General features: G+C 35.1%; 1 protein-coding gene and 1 non-coding gene across 4 annotated transcripts in view; one reads left to right on the forward strand and one right to left on the reverse strand.

Moving 5' to 3' along the window:
• The window catches only part of LOC117183154 (DNA replication complex GINS protein SLD5), a 101232-nt gene that overhangs the window by 72596 nt on the left and 11816 nt on the right, over positions 1 to 16820 (reverse strand). The window lies entirely within an intron of this gene.
• On the forward strand, positions 13341 to 13413 carry Trnat-ugu. Its single transcript has one exon. It is a non-coding gene; the product is annotated as a tRNA-Thr (tRNA).

The following is a 16820-nucleotide window of genomic DNA, read 5'->3' on the forward strand; positions in this document are numbered from 1 at the left end:
TCACGGAAGATGATGTTCCAGGAGCAAAATTAGTACACAAATCGGTGGAAGAGCGCAGTGTTAAACAGCTTAAACGATGGATAAAATATAGGAAACGATCTTAATACTTTCACTTGAGAACGCAAAACTATTATATTTATGTATTTATAACCAGTTTATATGAAAGAAGGAAAATTTGTTAGTACATTTCTTATAACGGGAAATCACTAACAAATGGCTTTTTATTGTCTAAACTTGAAAAGGAGAAGTAGAAAATATAATATTGTGTTATTTTATATTTGTATGAATATTAAATATTTACTCAAACAAAGTTCTGAACTGCAAATCTTGTATAAAAGAAAATATTTATACCTACCATACAAAACCTCAACTATCCTTTCGACTAAATCACGTTTTTTTCCGTTTAATGGTGGTTTTCTACATTTAAGACATCGTTTCAGTTGCTCAATACTGTGCTCTTCTACTGATTCGTGCACTAATTTTGCACCTGGAACATCATCTTCCTTGAGTTTCGCCGAATTTTTAAACATTTTTTAGAAGATGACAGGTGCCAACAGATGCAAATAATGGCCTTGGGCGCCGCACTGTTTGCACTTTTTGCACCGTTTTTTTTTTAATAGACTTAAAAATGTTCTATCTTAAAAATCTCTGTTATTTACGAATTAATTCTTTGTTGTTGTTTTTATTAACAATATTTTCCATACATTTCGACACAAAACTGTTCGAAAACTATGGAAATGACGTAAAATTTCGACACGTGCGCACTGTCGACGTCTAGGATAAAAAGGTCTATTAGAATGAGCCATGGCCATATAACGGAATTTTGAAGAGTTTCACCACTCGGTTTTTAAATATACGCCATATAACAAAACATTAATACAGATTTTAAAATGTTTCAAAGATTTAAAAATATTTAAAAGGATTTTGAACATTTTATAAAGGCGTGTTTATCAGATTTTAAACATTTCATAACAATTTCACAAAGATTTTTTAACTTTTAAAAGATGTAAAGGGTTTCAAAGATTTTGAAAAGGTTACAGTTCACTAGATGTCAAAGATTTTTAAACATTTGGAAGATTTTAAAAGGTTTAAAAACATTTTAGAAGATTTTTTTTACTGATTATAGATTTCAAATAATTCAATGATTTCAGCGAATAAAAAAGAGTTCGCAAACAAAGATTTAAGACAAATTTCCCAAAGAAACCACGTCCCGAGAATGTTTGTGAACACATTCTAATATTGTGTTACATTGTTTTTAATTCGTATCTAATTATTTATTTGAAATGCGCGGTAACTCATGGGGAACATTACCTTTTTTCAGAATGTGGTTATACGTATATTTTGCGCACGTCTTCTGAGTCTCGAAGCCTTTGACCAATCAGTGCAAGATCTCGAGCGCGGGAGATTTGGAAACCGAATGAAAATCGCCTATAGAGTACATTTTTTCATTACACAAATGCAAGATGGGTTGCATTGTATGCTAGAGTTTATATAATTATATTCCCTATGACTACATAGTAAACGTCCTTACTGTATATATATATATATACCAGCTATCATTCGGATCTCGGAAAGTCGTACAATCAAATCTCGTAGGTATGACCCGTATGTTTCTGTTTCTGGCCCTCGCGAAATCGTGGTGATCTTCAGGTTTGGTATTGGATCGGCGATACAATACTTCCTGTAATTATCTTGCATAGTAAATATGTGTCGGTTTCCATTAGGTGTAGTAGACAGTTTTCCCACTGTGTCTAAGAAGACTTTTTCGAGCGGTTCGGCTGGCGGATCAATAATTAGCATTGACTTTCGGGTACGAACTCGAACAAGTTTCTGTTCTAGACAGCTTTTGCAGCCTCGCATGAACTCTGTAATCTCGTCCCTCAAGCCAGGCCAAGTATACCTTTATAGGATACGTCGATAAGTTTTTGTGATCCCTTTGTGAGCTCCGATCAAACTATTATGGTATTCTGAAATTATTTTAGGCCTTAGGGATAGGGGTGGAACGTATATCATTCCATGGCAAAGAATGATAGTTATATCACCACATCAGAATATTCCTGCTTATAGTTCAGTCATTTTATTTTAAGGCAGGTGTCCCAAAAGACCTCTGGCATCAGCCATACGACACGTAACTTGATTTTTGGTTTAGAATCAGCGACCTTGAAAACCCCCTATACCAATTTTTAAGAAAATCTAAAGTTTATTTAACATATTCGTCTGCCATATTGGATCCGCCATTTTGTTTTCGGAACTTTTGACATCATATTCGTAAGCTACGACCCCAAAAACCCTTGAGTAACCTAGTTTGGCCCACTTAGTAGGGTCCGTCTAGGATTCCTTCCGGGGAAATTTTCCAATACGACATGAAATGCTATAGGTATATTCAAAATATTTAGGGTAACTGTTCCAAGGGTTTTAACCGGGAGGTTTGTTATTCCTACAATGAGCGCGCGGGTTTCCTCATTAGCAATAATATCCAGGTAAAAAGCCTTAGATTTAACTAAATTAGTTCCGGATCCGGGATCAACTGAAAAGATTGCCTTTAATTCCGTCGCTATTATTTCGACTACTAGAGAGTCTCCTACTTTTGTTCCTACTCAGAAGATTTTGATAGATTTTCCGGGAAGTTTACTGTCTCCGAACGCTCGGGAGGGGTTGGACTCGCTCCCGCTTCAGAGCAACGAATCAGGAGGGAGTTTAAATTACCCTGAGGGGCTGGGAAGGATGATCTTGAGTAGGACTACCTGTCTGCTGATAGTCCTTGGTTACTCCACTGGGGATTACCATATGATGTGGATACTGTTGCGCGGGATTTTCGTTGTAGATAATATTCAGCACTATAGCATTTTCTGGTCTATCTAATTTGTCCACCTGTTTAGAATAGATGCTAATGGGACGCGAACGTTATTGTGTGTCCTACTTGCTTCATCATGACAGTACTTTCTACAGTATTTTGATGCGTAACTACGTTATCGACCTCTTGGTACGTTGCGGTAAACGTTTCTTCTAAAGAGTTTAGCACCACTTAGAAGACCTTAAATATGACCATGATAATCACTGATAGATTTCGTTTGCTTCATTAAATTAACAATTGCCTCAAAATACCATTGGTACTTTTTAGGGTGAAAATCGTTTCTTTAGATGTGCCACTAATTTGCTTACTTTATTCAACCGTTTATCGCGAACGCTTTCTCGTGCAGAACCTTTTAGTTTACTTAACGCGGTCTTAATAAAACCCGTTCCTGTTGCGTCGGTAATATGAACAGCACCATTTGCTGCATCCTGTAAGAATTCGTCATATCGTGGGGTTTTCCCGTCAAATTGCGGTGTGTAGTATGTACTCTGTTGCAGAGTCATGCACTCTAGAATGGAGTCCCTGGCTGCACTCGCATCCAGGTTCAATAGGGTTATAGAAGTAACAATACTGGGTTGAAAGCCCGTCGTGTTTGCTGCACTGCCTTGCACAGCTCTAGTCTCCCTGACGTTAAGGGTTGTCAATATCGTCACCATTCATAATCATCAGCGAAGTAACATTCAAATTCACATTTCAACAGCTAATCTGAATCCTAACGTATCATCAGCTCTTATGGTCATGTAAGCACTAACTGGCTCTGACACATCTTACTTTTTCCGAATTGGTAAAAAGGCGGCATTTAGATATGAAAAATATGGAAAACAACCTCTTCAGCAGCTTTTGAATTTTCATATTTTACTTCTTGAAAATTCAAAAGAAATTCTAGGTTCATTTTTTGCTGATATTCACTGATCCAACACATTCTTCGAAGTTTCTGGCAGTTACATTAATGAACTCAAGCTGTTGCTGCTAAAATTCAATCGCTAAAACCTACAGCTTGTGGTTGATTTGAGGCAAATGGTACGCTGCATCCAAATTATTTTGAAAGCGAAATAGCATTGGAGCTTCTTGAAAAGTACTTCAGTTCTTGTCGGAAAAATACAGCATGCATAAATCTAGTATGTCCTTGCTCAAAATTAAAGTCGAAATGCTGTGATATTTGCCTGTGTAAAGAACATTATAATAATGATAAAAAATATATCAAAGTAGTATTATTAGACATTTTTCTCCGGAATTAAGTTCCAAAAAATTCTAATGTTTTAAAAATGATACTTACTTTTGTCCATAGAAGATTCTGATATAAATAATTTTTTCAGAAAAATATTCCCTACAACATTTACTTGGCAGTATTTTTTACATAATTTACGGTTTAGAAGCTATAACTGATAGCATTACAAAGCAAGAATTTTTTAAATTGAAAACTGTCACTCTTTCGATTTCTAAACGACTTTTCCGGGGTAATCTTCTCGCTCACACGGAGAGAAAAAAACCTGAGTAGGTGCATTTTCACCGTAACCGTTTCCGCGCCGACCGCAGGAGCTCTGCAGAAAAATCATGTTGTGACTGGGCAGCGACGGTTACGGTTGAAGACGGAAATACTACTGCCACACCGTAACAGTCACTGCGTTCCACCGTAAAAGATTTTGCAGAGACTATTACGTCTGTTGCAGTAACAGTTACGTGAAATGGGTAAAAGCCGAGAGAAGAAAAATATTACTTTTTCAAGGCACTACAAGATTATTTTAGTAACTTTTTGAGTTATGTTTAAAAAAAAATCGAAAATTCAAATTTTAATCGAACAAAGAATAATGAATGATTAAATTCTCGTCCATAATGAGAAGTTATTAGTTTTATGCGAAAAATGGCTTTCGCGGATTTAATCAAATGTCGACGTTTTGATGTCCCCTGAGTCAGAAAAAGTGTTTACGTCGGTGTCTGTCCGTCCGGCAACGTCGTCGCTGCTGTGGTTTGTGGTTGTCCTTATACCAGATAACTTTCGAAAGACTAGGTTTAAAAAATTGAAAATTTAAATTTAGATTGAACAAACAAAAACGAAAAAGCAATAACTCTTATTTTGTGGTCAAACAAAGCAAGATACGTAAACAACTAGACCACAAAAATTTTGCACCTAAAAAAAGTCTACAAATTTTTCATTATTTACTTATGGGATAAGATCTAAAAATATGTTACGAATATATTTTGGCAGCAAGCGTAGTATTGATTTTTGTCGAAAAAACTTACCTTGAAGATGAAAAAATTAAATTTTTTGATAAAGTCAGTAGAAAAAAGTTGTTAATCCAAAAAGGATCTACACGTTTGTTATCAATAATTTTGAGACAGAACGAGTTTTTCTTTTAATCCTAAGAAAACAAGATTACAAAAAATTATAGAAACAAGGGAATAAGAATAAATTTGTTTAAATATCCATGCATATTATGAATTGTAATGATATACAATTATTCAAATGATACATGTTTCAGTGTAGCTAAAAAATAAAATTTGTATTTCATTTTTCAATATCTGAATAAGCAATCCCAGACAGAGGTATACAAAGTCTGAATTATGTTTGATATAAAAGTGTTGAGCATAATGTATCAAAGTTCACATTTTAGACAAAATCAAGTACGAAGCGCGAGATACGTTATGAGAATGTGTTCGCTAAAGTCGAAAGAGCTTTAACAAAAAAGAGTTCACAACCACAAAATTACAATTTTCGATCCGTTTACCTTTAATTTTAACAGGTTTGTGTACAAAAGTGGGAGAAATGCAAAAACTGAGCGAGTAGTGCGAGAACCAACAATTGCGCGCCCCAGGTACACTCAAACTTGCGAGCGAAGCTCTGTTAACAAAAGTGAATTCACAAACACAAAGTTACAGAAGTGGATGCTATGAGCTTTAATTTTAAAACGTCTGTGCACGAATGTGGGAAAAATACAAAGACCGAGCGTGTAGCGTGTGGTAAATACATAATCCGGCGCAAAGCGCAAGATAAAAGCATCATCGAGCGTGAAGTGCGAGAACCAGCAATCGCACGACATAGACGCGCTGAAACTCGCGAGCTGCGAGCCCAACGAGCGGAACAACGAGCCGATATTTTGGACACCTTCACCCCCTACACTTTATCCTAAGTCTAAGTGACAGTGTGCGCACGCGGCTCCCAGTTTAGAATTAGTTGTCTGCTCGTGTCGCTTACTCCCTTGACTGAAAAGAGGTTATAAACACAAAAATTGCACTGGTTTCAGATTTGAATGATAAACTTCGTCATATTTGATTAAGGAGTTTTAATTTTTTTCTCATATGATGTCAAACTCATGAAGATCCTAATCAGTTGTTAATGATTGATAAAAATCAATAACATCAAGCCTAAAGTTCTAACTTTTTATCTATTATATCACATAAAGTTAAATAGTTGATCTAACAATTAATACCATCGAGCTCATTTTCACTTTCCATAAAAGAGTTTAATTTTCAACTTAAAAAAATTAATTTTGAACAAAAAATGTAATAGTTGATGTTTTCAGAGAAAAATATTTTTTAACGTAAATCAAACATAGTTAAATTTACCTAAAAATGCTGAATTTTCGATAAAATACTTGAATCCTCCACTAAAATATATATGTTTTCAATCCAAACAGTTGTATTTTTAACAAAAAAGAAGAAAGATTTGCTATCAAATACGAATTTTTTTTAATTCATAACATTTTCAACAACAAAAAAAGTGCAATTCTTAACCAAGAAAATTAATTTTTTATAAGAAAGACAAATTTTTAGTGGAACACATGAATTTACAAATGAAAAAGACAAATTTTTAACAAAATATAAGAAATCATTATAGTCTCGCCTATGAGGGTATTTAGATTTTGAATTATTGACCATAATTAATTTAATAAAACCTACAGAAAATAATAATGAATAAGTGTTTATTTTTATTTAAAATTAATAAATGATGTATTTTAAAAAACAATATTTACTGCAGATATACATTCTTTGACAGTTTTCGATGATTGTAATGTAATAGAATGAATCTTTTTGAGGGTGAAATATTGTAAATTTTTACAATTTGATTCTACCACGCGGACACTAAGATTTTGAGAAAATTCAAAACTTTTGAGATTTTATTTTAAAAGGTTAATTTTAAGTTTTAAATAATATAAAATATGTAGGGTATCGTACGGTATACCTCGTTGCAAAACTTTTGTCACGACATTTACACTGAAACTTTATTTTTTGTTATACGGAAAACTAATTTCGAGCTGAACGCTGGACTGTGCTGGACTGAGATTTGCACACGGTGCACGTGCGCGAAAACGGATGCATGGTCTAAAGAGTAGGAGGTTAAGGTGTACAAAAGATCTTCTCCATCGGATCATCGTAAAGCATAGTTACGAGCCGAAAGAGGCCGGCCGTACCTGACCATGCACGAAGCCGAAAAGAGCCAGTTAGCGCAGAATTTAATGGCCTAAATTTCAAGTTTGATACCATCCGCACGGGTAGTACCTTAATTTGGAAAGAAAAGTATTGTTTTTTTCTACATGTTTGTAATTATTGATTCATGCTCGTTATATATATTCTTTACAATGATTATAACATTGACATTTAAATTCCTACAATATTTAACCCTTCGTGTAATCGAAAATTCAAATTTTTCGTACAAAAGATGTGTTTTCTTGGATTGGGAAGTGATTATTTATATAAAAGATATCAAACAGTAATATATTTTTTTAATATATTTATATTTTCATAATATATTTGAAAATTTTCAACACAAAATATAATATAAAATACATAATAATTGAACTTTTCACAGTACGAGTAATTCGCTTGATTAGAAAAAAAGAAACTGAAACTAATTATTCTACAAGAAACTTATTTTTGGACTCCCATAAATCCCGTTAAAGCCTTACAAATTGAAAACGCTACGAAAACTAAAAACTTTGAAAATTTGAATTACCAACATGAAAAAAAAAACCTGAACAAAATAAACTTTGGCACAATGGAAGTATGAAACTTCCTTCTTCAGAACTACATCCATGCTTGACTACATCCATGCTTGCTTCTTCTTTAAAAAATTTCAAGTTACATAAATAAAGACAAAAGTCAACGTTACGAGCCGAAAGAGGCCAGTTGTAACTGATCATGCACGAAACAGAAAAGCTCCTAGGCCGAGTAGTCGAGTGCCGGTGAATAAGTCATTACTGTAGTAGGTGCGATAAACAAATACTGTCAAGATGGAAGTTTGTGATTGTAAGCAAACTTTTTCCAGCAAAAAAACTTTACGTCGACATTTCCGCGAAGTTTATAGTAGAATTAAATAATCTATTCGCAAATTATTGACTCTAGAGTTATATTTCGATGGGTCCTTTTAAGGTTTAAATATAATTTTGAAAATGTTTATTTTTCAAATTAAAAGTGGACTATCCATATAAAATATGCTCTACGACGCGTTCTTCAGTCTGCTGAAGAAAATTTAAAAAGAAAGCGAACGACAGCAACAGATGATGCTAAATGTATACCTCATTTTAATGTCGTTGTTTCTTCAAGTCATTCTAATATTGAAAAACGAAGGTCTCAAACGAAAAAGAAGACGGTTGTGAGCAAGAAAAATGTCGAGATTACAAATTTTCGCTCAACAAAGAAAAAGTTTGTAAGTACGGGGCATTCCATTTCAAAGCCCACTTACTTACAAAACGAAGCGTTAAAGGAAGCAATAAACATGGACGAAACAGTTAAAATCCATACAGGATTTCACCACGTATATTTTATACCAACAGACCAGCAGCCAGCAAAAAAGAGACGTTTGCAGTAAATAATGTATGCCTCCTGGCATAATAATAATAAGTATTCTACTATACAAAAAGTCGCACAAAGAGATCTTATCGCTAAGGTGAAGGACATCAAGACTATTCTGCACGGTGCAGAAGACCGAGCAATGTAGATTAAACAACAGGTTGATTTGGCGTGGAAAAACGACGGCAATGAACATCAGTTAGAGGAAGCTGCGTCAAACGGCCAAGCAGGAGCAATTGACGTTCTTCCTCAACCTATTGATGATCCATCACCACCACATTCTCCAGAGGTGAATGGCCTTATACAAACAGAGGCAGTAGCAGAGGTTCAGCAACCAAAAAAGCGACGAAAATGGACATACCATATGAACAGAGATGTTATGCGCCTTTATTTTTTGATAGAGAAATGTGGGCGAAGTGTAAGGAAAGAACATCATAGACTCTTCTTACTTAAATACCCAGAGCTAGCCATAAAAATAAATGAGCAGAATCTGGTAGATCAAAAACACTCAATATTTATAAACAGACTGCTTTCAGCAGTTGAAATAGCGGATATCAAAATGGAAGTGGAACAGCAGCTTTCTATTGATGAAATCACCTTGGAAGATGTAGATAACGAAGACTTGATTGATGCTGAAGGCATAGGTGCTAGGGATAATGAACATCATGTACCGGGCCCATTAGAACCACATCCGGATATTACTGACGATGATGTGGATAGGGAAATCCCAGAAACACTACAGCACCTTGAAAAGATTTTGGCCATGCTTTACTAGAGTTCAGATATGTAGAACCAATACTATGGCATTCTCTGCCCAAATTGAACATTGCAAATGATCTGCGTGCAATAATAGCACATATCGACAGCAGGGTTTTACCTACGTATTTGAACGTAGCATAAACTGCATTAGAGGTGCAAACTCTTGTATACTGTGCAGCTGTGGCAACCGTTAGAACGTTGGGCCGGAAAACTAGGCCTGCAAATGCAGTTTTTGTCCCAGCAAGGGATTGAGATCCACCATGGAAGATCAGGTTGGATAGGGATGCGTGCAAGGTAAGGTGCAAATTGGGTCGATTAACTCAATATAAAAAAGGAAATAGAACCAGAAAGCTGATGAACCATTTTACTAAAATCACCCACCCTCGGCACATCGAGATATTAACACCAGCAATATTGGATGAAATTTTAGACTCTCAACGGCAGAGACTTGATGTTTTTACTACCAGACTACGTCGGTACAAGAAAAGTAATGCACGAAGGCAACAAAATCAAAACTTTCAGACATATAAAAGAAGGTTCTATCGTGAACTGAAAGTGAAGCCAAATAACCAGCAAGGCAGTGAAGTCCCTCATTTGGAAGATATGACTGACTGCTGGTCGGGTGTTTGGGGAAAAATGAACAGATGCAATTTGGACACTGCGTGGTTCAAACCGGAGGAAGCAAGGGCAAGCAATAGCCCTGAAATGCAACTGACAAACATCACAGCTTTAGATGTTTCAGCGGTCTTGAAAAGGGCATGTAATTGGAAAGCTCCAGGTCCGGACATGGTGCACAACTTCTGGTAAAAGAGCCTGACGAGTGTGCATCTTGCGTTGGCAAGGTGTTTTCAGAAGATCATTGAACACCCAGATCTGATGCCAAGCTTTATGCTCCAGGGTACTATGTATATTTTACCAAAAAAAAAACCAGACGCTCAAAATCTACCTGACTTTCAACTGATAGCCTGTCTTCCAACAATTTATAAATGTCTTACAGCTATCATTGCAGAATAAGGTATATTCTCATTGCGATGAGAATGACACTCTTACAGAAGAACAAACAGGATGTTGTAAAAACTCGCGAGGCTGTAAAGATCTACTCACTATAGACGCTGTTGCCATGACTCAAACTCGTAAGCATCAAAGGAACTTACACATGGCATGCATTGACTACAAGCAAGCGTTTCCTTCCGTGCTGCATGACTATTTGCTTGAAGTCTTAAAACTTTACAAAATCTGCCTACGCATTATTGACTTTTTAAGCCATGCGATGAGGAGAAAGTGCAGTAAGTAATCGATGTCACAAAGCAGTTTTCCAATGATATCCACATGGAGTTCGGAATAGATAAATGTAGAACAGTGCATTTAATCAGAGGGGAATTAGGGATCGCAGAATTAGAGAATGAGTTCGAAAATGACATCGAGGCAATGGCTGCAGGCGAATCATATAAATATCTGGGTATACTTGAATCTAAGGGTATTCCAACATACGATAGTTAAGACAAGCCTAACGACTGCCTTCACTACGAGACTCAGATTGATCATGAAGAGTTTTCTCAACTCGGAAATACATTCCAATGCCCGTTTTAGAAAGCGAAGATTACATCTTATTTTGGGATGTTACCATCCAAACGGATCATTATATCCGGGTCAGTCGACCTGACATCGTAATGCGAGAAAAACAAAGGTGGAAGAGTCTACATCATCGACATTGCTTGTCCGCTTAACCGAAATTTGCAGTGAACCTATACAACCAAGATCCACAAGTATAGCGAGTTAAGGCATGAATTAAAGACCATATGGAGAAATGTGAATCACATATCTGTCCATCCTATTGTGATTTTGGCTACAGGCAGCAGCTCAGACGGCGGTTTCATAAAACATCTGTCGCATTGTAAGAAACTTTCTTGAACATCAGGAAGCGAACGACTAAAAACCCGTGAAGTGGCAGATGGTAGCTCTAAGAAAGCATCCAGAGGTAACTGTTGTCACCTCCAACGCTCGTGGCCGCTCGTAATTGTATACCTTTAACATCATCGCAGGAGGTTTCAACTATCGTATTAAATTATTTGAATTAACTTTTAACATTCTAATCTCATCAGTCACTGGACTTAGTCCGTGGTTATGATGTATAACCGGGTTCACCTAAATAAAAGTTTGATAAAACATAAAATAATGCATTTGAAATTCCAGGTTCCAATTAATTTAATTATAATTTTCATGCTTTTTTTAAATATCATAATAGTTGCAAACCACCATATAAATAAAGTGATGGTTTCTTGCATACTTTTTTCGTTATAACTTAACGCAGTTAATAGTCGGTTACTCTTTCTATACTTTCTTGAATATTTCAAGTTATAGTCACAGGACAATCTCATAAAATCGAGGTATAAGTGTAAAATTGACGTCTGGAAATGTTTTATACACTTAAATAAAGACAACAATCAACAACTTCCGGACTAGTGTATCATTTTATTAGAGTTGCAAAATTTGCTCCTCAAAACAAACATTTTAATGTAGTAACGTTTAGGAATTATACTAATTCCCTCATCATATTAAAATTAAAAATAATGAAATTATGTGAAGAATGAATCAAACCTACAAGTAATAAATTTTGTAATACAATAATAATTTTTATAAAGTTATTTTTGGGTTTTATTAATTCTTAAAATAATTTTATTATTTTTAATTTTAATCCGATGAGGAAATTGGTAAAATTACCAAACGTTACTTTATTATAGAATATTATTTTAGAGGCCTGATACCAGTGGTTTTTTTATGTTTGTACGACAGAGGTCTCTGTATTGTACGGTTGATAAGTAGAACTACTATATCATAATCAATTTTTATTACGCGAAATTAATTGAAAACGCGAGAAAAATAAGTTCTAAAAAATTCACTGCGGGCTGGGTTTGAACCAACAACCTCCCCATAAAAATTGATTATGATATAGTAGTTCTTCTGCTTATCAACCGTCCAATACAGAGACCCCTTAGTACAAACATCAAAAAAACACTGGTATCAGACCTCTAAAATAATATTCGATCTAATTAACCAGTCTAACGAAACTCTGTTTCTATAACTCTGTTTCAAACTTGAAATTAACAACTGGCCTAAAAAAATAACATATATGAAAAATAATTTCAATTGAAATTAAGGAAATACAAGTTCTAAAATTTCCGCTGTTGGTGCTGCGGTGGTGCAATTGGTAGCGCCCCTCACATGGAAATGAGGAGGTTGTTGGTTCAAACCCAGCCAGCAATGAATTTTTTAGAACTTATTTTTCTCGCGTTTTCAATTAATTTCGCGTAATAAAAATTGATTATGATATAGTAGTTCTTCTACTTATCAACCGTACAATACAGAGACCTCTGTCGTACAAACATAAAAAAACCACTGGTATCAGGCCTCTAAAATAATATTCTATCTAATTACCCAGTCTAACCGAAACTCTGTTTCTATAACTCTGTTTCAAATTTGAATTTAACAACTGGCCTTAAAATAACAACATCTATGAAAAATCATTTCGATCGAAATTAAGCAAATAAAAGTTCTAAAATTTTCACTGTTGATGCTGCGGTGGCGCAATTGGTAGCGCCCCTCACATGTAATGAGAAGGTTGTTGATTCAAACCCAGCCCGCAGTGGATTTTTAGAATTTATTTTTCTCGCGTTTTCAATTAATTTCGCGTAATAAAAGTTGATTATGATACAGTAGTTCTTCTACTTATCAACCGTACAGTTCAGAGACCTCTGTCGTACAAACATCAAAAAACCACTGGTATCAGGCCTCTAAAATAATATTCTATCTAATTAACCAGTCTAACTGAAACTCTGTTTCAAATTTGAATTTAACAACTGGCCTTAAAATAACAACATCTATGAAAAATAATTTCGATCGAAATTAAGCAAATAAAAGTTCTAAAATTTTCACTGTTGATGCTGCGGTGGCGCAATTGGTAGCGCCCCTCACATGTAATGAGAAGGTTGTTGGTTCAAACCCAGCCCGCAGTGGATTTTTTAGAACTTATTTTTCTCGCGTTTTCAATTAATTTCGCGTAATAAAAGTTGATTATGATACAGTAGTTCTTCTACTTATCAACCGTACAATATAGAGACCTCTATCGTACAAACATCAAAAAACCACTGGTATCAGGCCTCTAAAATAATATTCTATCTAATTAACCAGTCTAACCGGAACTCTGTTTCTATAACTCTGTTTCAAACTTGAAGTTACTCTATTATAATGTTTATTTGAGGAGATACTTTTGTAACAGTAATATAATAACACACTAGTCTGGAAGTTGTCGTTGACTTTTGTATTAAGTGGTAATATTAAATAATTTCAGAATAAATGATTGTAAGAATAATAAGCGTGAATGAGATAAACATGCGATTTTTTGTAACAACGAAGTACAGTGAAAATCTTTAATAGCCCTCTCTTCTATAGACTTTCCGAGAATTGACGCCGCGCCGCGTGTAAGTTTAACAGGTGCTGCGCGAGATCTGCGGCTGTCACCCATGCGAGCACTCAGGCGTGAACAAACAAAAATGGAGCAGGCTATAATTAGTTAGTTGCCAACCACCGTCAACCCCGAAATCGGGGCTATAGAAGAGTTTCACTGTATATGTCAAAGCCTAATAAGTATGTACATAAAGAAATAAAATTCTATTCTGTTTTACATTTTCAAAATATGGAAAGAAAAATACATTAGTTCTTATTTCATTGCCTTTTGGTTCTTTCTGCAGTTTTTACATTACTTCTACAAATACAACGAAATTCATTCATAATCATTGTAAAGAATACATATAATTAACATGATTTAATAATTACAAACATATTGAAAAAAATACATTTTTTCTAAATGAAGGTATTACCCGTGCGAATGGTATCAAATTTGTAATTTAGACATTTAAATCGCGCGCCAACTAGCTCTTCTTGGCTTCGTACATGATCGGGTAGGTCTGGCCTCTTTCGGCTCGTAACGATGGGAGAAGGTTCCAAAGAGGAAGAGAGCAGTTTAAATGGCTGTACGATGGTCCGCTCATCTCGCCCAGGCGCGATGGCAATGTGACTGCACAGCAGTCAGATTTTTGTTTGTATATATAACTGCATAACTGTATGTGAGCTCAGCGTGTGAGTTGCGCTTCTGCTAAAAATGGCTCTTAAAGGTATTTAAATTGCTCAACAATACTAATAACAGCAATATAATAATAAAACTGAAGAGGCCAGAAGGTTTTTGCAACTTTTTCATTGTTTTTTATTGTTAAAATTTATAAAATAGTTACCTCACCTATATTTCTCGTTCAAGATGTGACCGATGACTCTTCTGTGATCAGTCGCTAGCACGTGTTTTTTTAAGGGCGAGTTGGAAAAGGGGTTCGAGACGTGACCGATTATTGGCTTTTGGGTATTAAATCATCCTTCAGTGAGCCTTTAATCATGGCATAGGTCTTACGCTGTTTGGACAAAGTGTTATTTCTAGGTTTAGCCACATAGCAAAAAACGGTGCGCGCAGTAATGCTTGCGGAGTAAACCGTAACTATAACTGCGAGTGGAGTAACTATAGCTGTTCTGCGTATTACGGTCATGCGCCGGAACGGTTGACGTGCTTCCGCAATGGTTCATGCGAGCGCAGCAACAGTTTCTGCTTCCCTCCTGCTCGCAACTTCTTCGCGATGGCACCAGACTTGACAGTAACGGTCGCGGTCAACTATTCTTCGCGTAGTAGTCAATCAAGGCCATTAACAGGAGGCGCTCATGAGCTGCTGCGTCTTTACAGGTGCACCTGTCAATCAGCAAGTTTTCTCGGCAGCCTGGTACACCTGTTTCAGGGCCACGTTATTCGTACACCTCTCTTCAAACCTGCTCAATTCTTCAAACACTCCTGTTGTTTAGGACAGCTGTCAAGATCTTATACAGTGTGTTCAAAAAAGTATAGTGCGTCCTAACACCAACCACTGCCGAAGAGGATTACCAACCGAAGAGGATTAAAAATTAAAAAAATTTTTTTCAACGTTGCATATAGATTCAAAATTTAGAAATTCAGAATCTACGAGTTTCGACGATTTCAAATACCTAAAAATTTGCGTACAAAATTAAACATTATAATAAATATCATGAATCTTGCAAGGAGAAAGAGATACTTGAAAGCGGACAAAATATTCTAATTTACCTAAAGTCATTTAGTATATAAATATTGGTAATCAAACGTAAGTAAAAAGAGAATATACATAAATAAATTAGTAATATAAATAGCCTGGGAAATATAAAAGGGATTACGATTTATGGCATTCTATTTTTGGACCCCTAATAAAAGTATTCTCCTTCAAACCCAAGCCCTGACGATTTCTGAACATTTTCTCATATATTCTGACTTTTTCAGGCGATTTCTGCCGTGAAACATAAAAAAAGTTATCAGATATGGTCAGAAATCCTGACTTTTTCCCTGACGATTCCTGCCGTTGTTTAGTAGGAATACGTAAGTTCTAACATCATGTTTTTTCGCGCTCCTGCATACTTTCCATTTTATCAGTGACTTCTTGTAGACTTTCCACCGTTCAGACATGAGATCACATTTCATCACATTAAGAATCTCTTGTTCTTAGCAGACTGGAAAGTAACAATAAATATTGTCGGTGAAACCATATAATATTGCATAAATCCATATTTAGATGTAAATGCAAAAGAATGTCGAAATTTTACAATATGAAAAGATGAATTAAATCTTTATTTTTTGTTGTAAATTATATTTATGAAGTAAATGCATCCCGCGCACAGTGTTTATACCGAAAATGACCAAAAAATTTTGTATAATAGTCACAGGCAAAAAAGGAACTACATCAAAACAAAAAATTAGGTACTTTTAATTCTATTGCTTTCATAAAACGAAGGTTTTTTCTTTGCTGAACTGTAAACTCGTTTACGAATTTTCCCATATAAAGGTCATAGAATTTTTTAAACTTCATAAATCGGTTTATCTCTCGGTTAGTCCCATAAGAAAAAGTTAGATTAATAAATATTTTTAATTTTCTTTGGTATCATGTCAACAATAAGAGGAAGTGTAATATATGTAAACTGAGAAGAGTAAAATCCGAATTTTACAAGATATTACCTAATAGCTGTTAATCAAACATTACTGATTATTGTGATGTATTCTTGCTTTCCATTATTTGTCAGTATTAACAATATTAACAAAAATATACAAAACAAAACCTTAAGTTTTATTGTATTATTTCTAAATTGATTTTAAAATAATTTATTTCTGTACATGTACATATAAGGATGTTATTTACCAATTAATTTTACGTAAACCAAACTCCCGCTTTCAGTCAAGTGTCGGGGTTGTCTTTAAATGGTCTTGAACTAATTTCGGGGAGACAGAAAGGTAAACAGTGAAGGCCGTCTGACTCGTTTCGAA

This window comes from Belonocnema kinseyi, chromosome 2 (assembly GCF_010883055.1).
Source record: "Belonocnema kinseyi isolate 2016_QV_RU_SX_M_011 chromosome 2, B_treatae_v1, whole genome shotgun sequence".
In the NCBI taxonomy this organism is placed as follows: Eukaryota; Metazoa; Arthropoda; class Insecta; order Hymenoptera; family Cynipidae; genus Belonocnema; species Belonocnema kinseyi.